At 43.6% G+C, this 9,038-nt stretch overlaps 1 protein-coding gene and 1 long non-coding RNA gene across 2 annotated transcripts in view; both read right to left on the bottom strand.

Moving 5' to 3' along the window:
- Positions 1–9,038, bottom strand: part of LOC111958550 (lysosomal-associated transmembrane protein 4B) — a 28,989-nt gene that overhangs the window by 11,758 nt on the left and 8,193 nt on the right. The gene's annotated exons all lie outside the window — the stretch shown is intronic.
- LOC111958551 (uncharacterized) lies at positions 4,514–5,355 on the bottom strand. Its single transcript, XR_002876553.2, has 3 exons — positions 5,283–5,355; positions 4,790–4,910; positions 4,514–4,600 (listed from the first exon to the last, which is right to left on the bottom strand). It is a non-coding gene; the product is annotated as an uncharacterized lncRNA (long non-coding RNA).

The following is a 9,038-nucleotide window of genomic DNA, read 5'->3' as shown; positions in this document are numbered from 1 at the left end:
GCCTCATGAAGCCATCTATTTTGTGAAGCGCACCAGTCCCTCCTGCAGCAAAGCACCCCCACAATATGATGCTGCCACCCCCGTGCTTCCCGGTTGGGATGGTGTTCTTCGGCTTGCAAGCCTCCCCCTTTTTCCTCCAAACATAATGGCCAAACAGTTCTATTTTTGTTTCATCAGACAAGAGGACATTTCTCCAAAAAGTACGATCTTGTCCCCATGTGCAGTTGCAAACCGTAGTCTGGATTTTTTATGGCGGTTTTGGAGCAGTGGCTTCTTCCTTGCTGAGCGGCCTTTCAGGTTATGTCGATATAGGACTTGTTATACTGTGGATATAGATACTTTTTTACCTGTTTCCAACAGCATCTTCACAAGGTCCTTTGCTGCTGTTCTGGGATTATTTGCACTTTTCGCACCAAAATATGTTCATCTCTAGAAACAGAACGTGTCTCCTTTCTGAGCGGTATTGGCTGCGTGTCCCATGGTGTTTATACTTGCATACTATTGTTTGTACAGATGAACGTGGTACCTTCAGGTGTTTGGAAATTTTCCCAAGGATGAACCAGACTTGTGGAGGTCTACATTTTTTTCCTGAGAGCTGATTTCTTTTGATTTTCCCATGATGTCAAGCAAAGAGGCACTGAGTTTGAAGGTAGGCCTTGAAATACATCCACAGGTACACCTCAAATTGACTCAAATGATGTCAATTAGCCTGTCAGAAGCTTCTAAAGCCAAGACATCATTTTCTGGAATTTTCCAAGCGGTTTAAAGGCACAGTCAACTTAGTGTATGTAAACTTCTGACCCACTGGAATTGTGATACAGTGAATTTCAGTGAAATAATCTGTCTGTAAACAATTGTTGGAAAAATTACTTGTGTCATGCAAAGTAGATGTCCTAACCGACTTGCCGAAAGTATCGTATCGTTTGTTAACAAGAAATGTGTGGAGTGGTTGTAAAACGAGTTTAATGACTCCAACCTAAGGTATGTAAACTTCTTACTTCAACTGTAATATAATATATATAGAGAGAGAGAGAGAACATTTACATACGTTTTCAGACCCTTTACTCAGTACTGTGTTGAAGCACCTTTGCAGCGCTTAAAGCCTTGAGTCTTCTTGGGTATGATTCTTCAAGCTCTGCAGATTCTCTCAAGCTCTGTCAGGTTAGATGGGAGACGCTGCACAGCTATTTTCAGGTCGGGTTCAAGTCCGGGCTCTGGCTGGGCCACTCAAGGACATTCAGAGACTTGTCCCGAGCCACTCCTGCGTTGTCTTGCCGTGGTGCTTAGGTCATTGTCCTGTTGGAAGTGAACCTTCGTCCCAGTCGGCCCTGAGTGCTCTGAGCAGGTTTTCATCAAGGATCTCTCTGTACTTTGCTCCGTTCATCTTTTCCTCGATCCTGACTAGTGTCCCAGTCCCTGCCCCTTAAAAACATCCTCACAGCATGATGCTGCCACCACCATGCTTCACCGTAGCGATGGTGCCAGGTTTCCTCCAGACGTGACACTTGGCATTCAGGCCAAAGAGTTCAATCTTGGTTTCATCAGACCTGAGAATCTTGTTTCTCATGGTCAGAGTTCATTAGGTGCCTTTCGGCAAACTCCAAGTGTTGTCATGTGCCTTTTACTGAGGAGTGGTTTCCGTCTGGCAACTCTACCATAAAGGCCTGATTGGTGGAGTGCTGCAGAGATGGTTCTCCTTCTGGAAGGTTCTCCCATCTCCACAGAGAAACTCTGGAGCTCTGTCAGAGTGACCATCGGGTTCTTGGTCACCTCCCTGACCAAGGCCCTTCTCCCCGATTGCTCAGTTTGGCCGGGCATCCAGCTCTAGGAAGAGTCTTGGTGGTTCCAAACTTCTTCCATTTAAGAATGATGGATGCCACTGTGTCTTGGGAACCTTCAATGCTGCAGAAATGTTTTGGTACACTTCCCCAGATTCTGCCTCGACACAATCCTGTCTCAGAGCTCTGGGACAATTCCTTCGACCTAATGGCTTGGTTTTTGCTCTGACATCAAATCAAATCAAATCAAATTTATTAGTCACATACACATGGTTAGCAGATGTTAATGCGAGTGTAGCGAAATGCTTGTGCTTCTAGTTCCGACAATGCAGTAATAACCAACAAGTAATCTAACCTAACAATTCCACAACTACTACCTTATACACACACACAAGTGTAAAGGATAAAGAATATGTACATAAAGATATATGAATGAGTGGTGGTACAGAAACGGCATGGCAAGATGCAGTAGATGGTATAGAGTACGGTATTACATATGAGATGAATACTGTAGGGTATGTAAACATAAAGTGGCATAGTTTAAAGTGGCTAGTGGTACATGTATTACATAAAGATGGCAAGATGCAGTAGATGATATAGAGTACAGTATATACATATGAGATGGGTAATGTAGGGTATGTAAACATTATATTAAGTGGCATTGTTTAAAGTGGCTAGTGGTACATTTTTACATAATTTCCATCAATTCCCATTTTTAAAGTGGCTGGAGTTGAGTCAGTATGTTGGCAGCGGCCGCTAAATGTTAGTGGTGGCTGTTAACAGCCTGATGGCCTTGAGATAGAAGCTGTTTTCAGTCTCTCGGTCCCTGCTTTGATGCACCTGTACTGACCTCGCCTCTGGATGATAGCGGGTGAACAGGCAGTGGCTTGGGTGGTTGTTGTCCTTGATGATCTTTATGGCCTTCTGTGACATCGGGGGTGTAGGTGGCCTGGAGGGCAGGTAGTTTGCCCCCGGTGATGCGTTCCCAGACCTCACTACCCCTGGAGGCCTTACGGTTGTGAGCGGAGCAGTTGCCGTACCAGGCGGTGATACAGCCCGACAGGATGCTCTCGATTGTGCATCTGTAGAAGTTTGTGAGTGCTTTTGGTGACAAGCCGAATTTCTTCAGCCTCCTGAGGTTGAAGAGGCGCTGCTGCGCCTTCTTCACAACGCTGTCTGTGTGGGTGGACCAATTCAGTTTGTCCGTGATGTGTACACGAGGAACTTAAAACTTTCCACCTTCTCCACTACTGACCCGTCGATGTGGATAGGGGGTGCTCCCCTGCTGTTTCCTGAAGTCCACAATCATCTCCTTTGTTTTGTTGACGTTGAGTTTGAGGTTATTTTCCTGACACCACACTCCGAGGGCCCTCACCTCCTCCTGTAGGCCGTCTCTCGTGTTGGTAATCAAGCCTACCACTGTAGTGTCATCTGGCCCGTCTGGCCCGTCAGAAGTCCAGGACCCAGTTGCACAGGGCGGGTCGAGACCCAGGGTCAACTGTGGACCTTTTATAGACAGGTGTGTGCCCTCCAAATCATGTCCAATCAATTGAATTTACCACAGGTGGACTCAATCAAATAGTAGAAACATCTCAAGGATGATCAATGGAAACAGGATGCAGCTGAGCTCAATTTCGAGTCTCATAGCAAAGAGTCTGAATACTTATGTAAATAAGGTATTTCTGGTTTTTAATTTTTCAGAAATGTGCAAACATTTAAAAAAAAAAAAAAAACTTTTGCTTTGCCATTAGGGGTATTGTGTGTACATTTGATGAACATTTTTATTTAATACATTTTACAATAAGGCTGTAACGTAACAAAATGTGGAAAAAGTGAAGGGGTCTGCATACTTTCCGAATCACGTATATCCCACTGCACACACCACTTCAATGAATGACACCTCTGTCACTTTTACGGGCTCTTCAACAATGTAAAGTAAAAACTGTAGACCTCCATATGGTATATACTGTCTATAGACCATTCTGTAAGTGATTCCAAAATACATTACTCAATGTGCTAAACTCATACACAATCGTCAATCCTCTGTGGATGATATGCTGGTAGAGGTAGCAACATCTATACAGAACAATTATCACTCACTGACAGCTGAGCTACGTATCAACCCTTCCTTTTGGATTGGACCAAAGGAATAGAAACGTGTGGTCATCCTCATATTATAGCATATTTGCATTAAGATGCCTCAGTAAGGCATCTCCACATTTTACAGTGACACAAAGCCTTACTGAATCTATCAAATAAACCACATCCTCTTTCTCTCAATCTGTTTCCCTCATTTTGGATGGTCTATGGAGCTCTGTAGCAGCAGCCTAATAGAACTAGCGGGCCATTTAGAGGGCTTTACAATGCCATGAAACAGAGTTGTATAGTGTGGTGGAGTTGGCAGTTGGCATCATCTGACAGTTTGTCAGAGCTAATGTGAAAGCCTCTAATCTGAATGGCCAAGACAACACTGACAAGGGTACTGCCTCAATGGCTCCCATTATACTGTTATGAAAACAACAGCCTTGTGAAACGGCTCCTGCCAGACTTTTGAACCACTGCAGGACCCTCTGTCTGTCCCAAGGGTTCTGCCATAAAAATAACCTGAATACCTTCCTCAGATGAGCACCATTTTCTTCTCTTCACACAGCTAAGCACTGTTTTGTCACTCATACAGTAAGTAACGAAAATGATACAATGTGTGTGTCAGTTCAGTAGCAGTTACTTGAAGGTGAGGATGCATCCGATGAAAGGAGCACGGTGAAGACCAGGCACACATTGCTCATGGCCATGATGTCCTCTTTGTAGGGGAAGTTCTCAGGCTGTGAGGGTGACACCAGACAGTCAGACAGACAACATCAGCTGCAGTAGATTGGGGGGAGGTGTGGTTGGCTACATCCAAAAGAGCACCCAATTCCTTATATGGTGCACTATCTAGTGCATATACAGGCAATAGAGTGTCATGTCAGGACTTTATTAGAATAAGAGTTTGACTTTGGAGTCCTTCTTACCAGCTGTTGAAAGTAATCTTGTATGGTATTGGGTAGACCACAATACTAACAGCCACCAGGTGTTCAGTGCACAGTCAAAGACTTGGTAGCAGAAAAATGGGATGATCCAAGCAGCATGTTGCTGAAACAGGAAAACCAGTTTTATGTAGTCATGAGGGAATAGCATCTGAAGAGCTGCAGCTGCAGGAAAGACTAATATATCTATCTGAAAAACGAAGATTCAAACAAAACGTTCTGACCGATGCATTTAAACGTAAATCAATTGGTTTCTGGTGGAGGTTTGGTGAACTTACCCAGTGGGACCCAGCCATTCAAGACCATGTCTGTACATCTTGATTTGAAAGTTGTTGTTTTTTTAACTACATTGGACAATAAAGTTTAAACGATATTTGGATATCTCCTAGTGTCTTAATCTGTATCATTCTTTATGAGAGCAGACATAGTATACCAGTACAAGCAACAGCAGAACGCTTTTGACGTGACGTTTGCTTACCTTATACGCACCGTAGGTCGCCATCCCAGAAATAGTATCATCAGCAACGAGATCGCTGAAGCAATACACATGTCTGGAATAGAAGGAAATCATACTGTATACAAGGTCTGCATTAAATAAATTAAATAACTGTAGCAAATGTTGAAAAAATCACTTGGTTGTCCTTGGATGGTGATGAATTAATCTCACAGTAATTTATAAGTTTATAATAAACTCAGCTATCATCCTAGTTGTGACACTGATTATGTGAAAATGCTCTGTTGTAGATGTGACCTAATCTTGATACCAGACATGAGTGGATTTCACAGAAAACAAAAATACTATGTCACCGACTGTCAGCGTCACAGTAATCCTGTCCATCTGTGCACAGCCCAGAGAACACAGTAGTCTGCTCCAACAGAACAGAACAAAAAGCCAGTCTCTTTTTCTGTAACTAGCCTGAACTGAATCACTGCCGCCTCGTAGAAATGTGCCATTCCACCTATCATGGCACATTGACTTGAACAGGGATGGCCGTTCTAGTAATTATATTTCTATGGCCTGCCTAATGCACGGCCAGCTGGACCAACGGCAAAAGATCACCAGGACGGCTTAATCTGACCGAACGGGTCAACTCAGTCAGTTTCAATCAGACACTACTGTACCGACAGCCAGTGGCAGACATGTCTAGCTGATTTAGCAGTTTGTGAAAATACACAACACAGCTGAACATTAGACATGCGTGCCCACGGACAGAGATTTGATTGCTTTATGTGAAGTGAGAGAAATACTGACTATTGCTGTTTCAATTATATAAAGTGATTATTAAAACCAGTAGTTTGGCATGATATGTAACGCCATAGTAGTTTCCCATCATTGTCATCACATACATCAGAGGAGTTGGCTAGGAGCACAAAACACACTGGCCCGTCAGGCTACTAAGGAGCTGGGCAGGCCTATGCAACGTCACACACATCTATCCCAGACATAAAGCTGTAGGCTACTTACTGGCGTCATCCATGTCATCCAAGTCGTTAGCCAGCTCAGCGCTGGTCAGATGGTACTGGTCAGGATCACCAGGGCCGTGACGAGGATGAGCAACACCACCGCATTGATCAGCTAAAGGACATAAGGACATTTGACTGACAAACAAGATAGGAACACGATACACATGAATAGATCAACGTTAGGAAAGGTCAACCACAACATGACGCGAAAGGCCCCACAAGCATTTGATGGCATTAATCAGCTAATCTCAAAGACATAAGGACCAGTCAGACTGACAGAGGATACAGACTAATAGCTCAGCCTCTATAAATGGATAACTAATTCACCCAAATACTTATTATATGATTCCTTACTTAGGAACTATTTGCTGTGTTCCAGGAAGGAAACAGTAATTGTATAATTTGAAGTGAACCACCTCTTTACTCAGCAATGTAGACTGACATCAATGTAATGTCAACATGATGGAAAGACTCCACAAGGATAGAGATAGTGCGTTAACTTTTAAATTAATTAACATATGCCTAGGCCCTATGTGCATAATGGAAAATTAATTATTGCCATAGCCTAAGGCTTCTTTCTACCTGACACGAGACCTGTAACCTGTCCTGAAGGGCTGCGTGTACTGAACAATGTATGAACGTTTAATCCCCAATATGTTAGGTTACGTTGACACTTTAGCGGAATAACTTGTTCATCCATAATTAACAAAAAATCCATTAAATAAATGTTTCACGTGCAAGTCAACTTAGTGTATGTAAACTTCTGACCCACTGGAATTGTGATACAGTGAATTTCAGTGAAATAATCTGTCTGTAAACAATTGTTGGAAAAATTACTTGTGTCATGCAAAGTAGATGTCCTAACCGACTTGCCGAAAGTATCGTATCGTTTGTTAACAAGAAATGTGTGGAGTGGTTGTAAAACGAGTTTTAATGACTCCAACCTAAGTGTATGTAAACTTCTGACTTCAACTGTATATATATATATATATATATAGAGAGAGAGAGAGAACATTTACATACGTTTTCAGACCCTTTACTCAGTACTGTGTTGAAGCACCTTTGGCAGCGCTTAAAGCCTTGAGTCTTCTTGGGTATGATTCTTCAAGCTCTGCAGATTCTCTCAAGCTCTGTCAGGTTAGATGGGGAGAGTCGCTGCACAGCTATTTTCAGGTCGGGTTCAAGTCCGGGCTCTGGCTGGGCCACTCAAGGACATTCAGAGACTTGTCCCGAAGCCACTCCTGCGTTGTCTTGCCTGTGTGCTTAGGTCATTGTCCTGTTGGAAGGTGAACCTTCGTCCCAGTCTGAGGCCCTGAGTGCTCTGGAGCAGGTTTTCATCAAGGATCTCTCTGTACTTTGCTCCGTTCATCTTTTCCTCGATCCTGACTAGTGTCCCAGTCCCTGCCCCTTAAAAACATCCTCACAGCATGATGCTGCCACCACCATGCTTCACCGTAGCGATGGTGCCAGGTTTCCTCCAGACGTGACACTTGGCATTCAGGCCAAAGAGTTCAATCTTGGTTTCATCAGACCTGAGAATCTTGTTTCTCATGGTCAGAGTTCATTAGGTGCCTTTCGGCAAACTCCAAGTGTTGTCATGTGCCTTTTACTGAGGAGTGGTTTCCGTCTGGCAACTCTACCATAAAGGCCTGATTGGTGGAGTGCTGCAGAGATGGTTCTCCTTCTGGAAGGTTCTCCCATCTCCACAGAGAAACTCTGGAGCTCTGTCAGAGTGACCATCGGGTTCTTGGTCACCTCCCTGACCAAGGCCCTTCTCCCCCGATTGCTCAGTTTGGCCGGGCATCCAGCTCTAGGAAGAGTCTTGGTGGTTCCAAACTTCTTCCATTTAAGAATGATGGATGCCACTGTGTTCTTGGGAACCTTCAATGCTGCAGAAATGTTTTGGTACACTTCCCCAGATCTGTGCCTCGACACAATCCTGTCTCAGCTGTCTCAGAGCTCTGGACAATTCCTTCGACCTAATGGCTTGGTTTTTGCTCTGACATCAAATCAAATCAAATTTTTATTAGTCACATACACATGGTTAGCAGATGTTAATGCGAGTTGAGCGAAATGCTTGTGCTTCTAGTTCCGACAGCAGTAATAACCAACAAGTAATCTAACCTAACAATTCCACAACTACTACCTTATACACACACACAAGGTAAAGGGATAAAGAATATGTACATAAAGATATATGAATGAGTGGTGGTACAGAACGGCATGGCAAGATGCAGTAGATGGTATAGAGTACGGTATACATATGAGATGAATACTGTAGGGTATGTAAACATAAAGTGGCATAGTTTAAAGTGGCTAGTGGTACATGTATTACATAAAGATGGCAAGATGCAGTAGATGATATAGAGTACAGTATATACATATGAGATGGGTAATGTAGGGTATGTAAACATTATATTAAGTGGCATTGTTTAAAGTGGCTAGTGGTACATTTTTACATAATTTCCATCAATTCCCATTTTTAAAGTGGCTGGAGTTGAGTCAGTATGTTGGCAGCGGCCGCTAAATGTTAGTGGTGGCTGTTTAACAGCTGATGGCCTTGAGATAAGAAGCTGTTTTTCAGTCTCTCGGTCCCTGCTTTGATGCACCTGTACTGACCTCGCCTTTCGGATGATAGCGGGGTGAACAGGCAGTGGCTTGGGTGGTTGTTGTCCTTGATGATCTTTATGGCCTTCCTGTGACATCGGGTGGTGTAGGTGTCCTGGAGGGCAGGTAGTTTGCCCCCGGTGATGCGTTCTGCAGGACCTCA

This window comes from Salvelinus sp. IW2-2015, linkage group LG35 (assembly GCF_002910315.2).
Source record: "Salvelinus sp. IW2-2015 linkage group LG35, ASM291031v2, whole genome shotgun sequence".
NCBI lineage: Eukaryota > Metazoa > Chordata > Actinopteri > Salmoniformes > Salmonidae > Salvelinus > Salvelinus sp. IW2-2015.
This window is presented reverse-complemented; position numbering and strand designations above follow the sequence as displayed.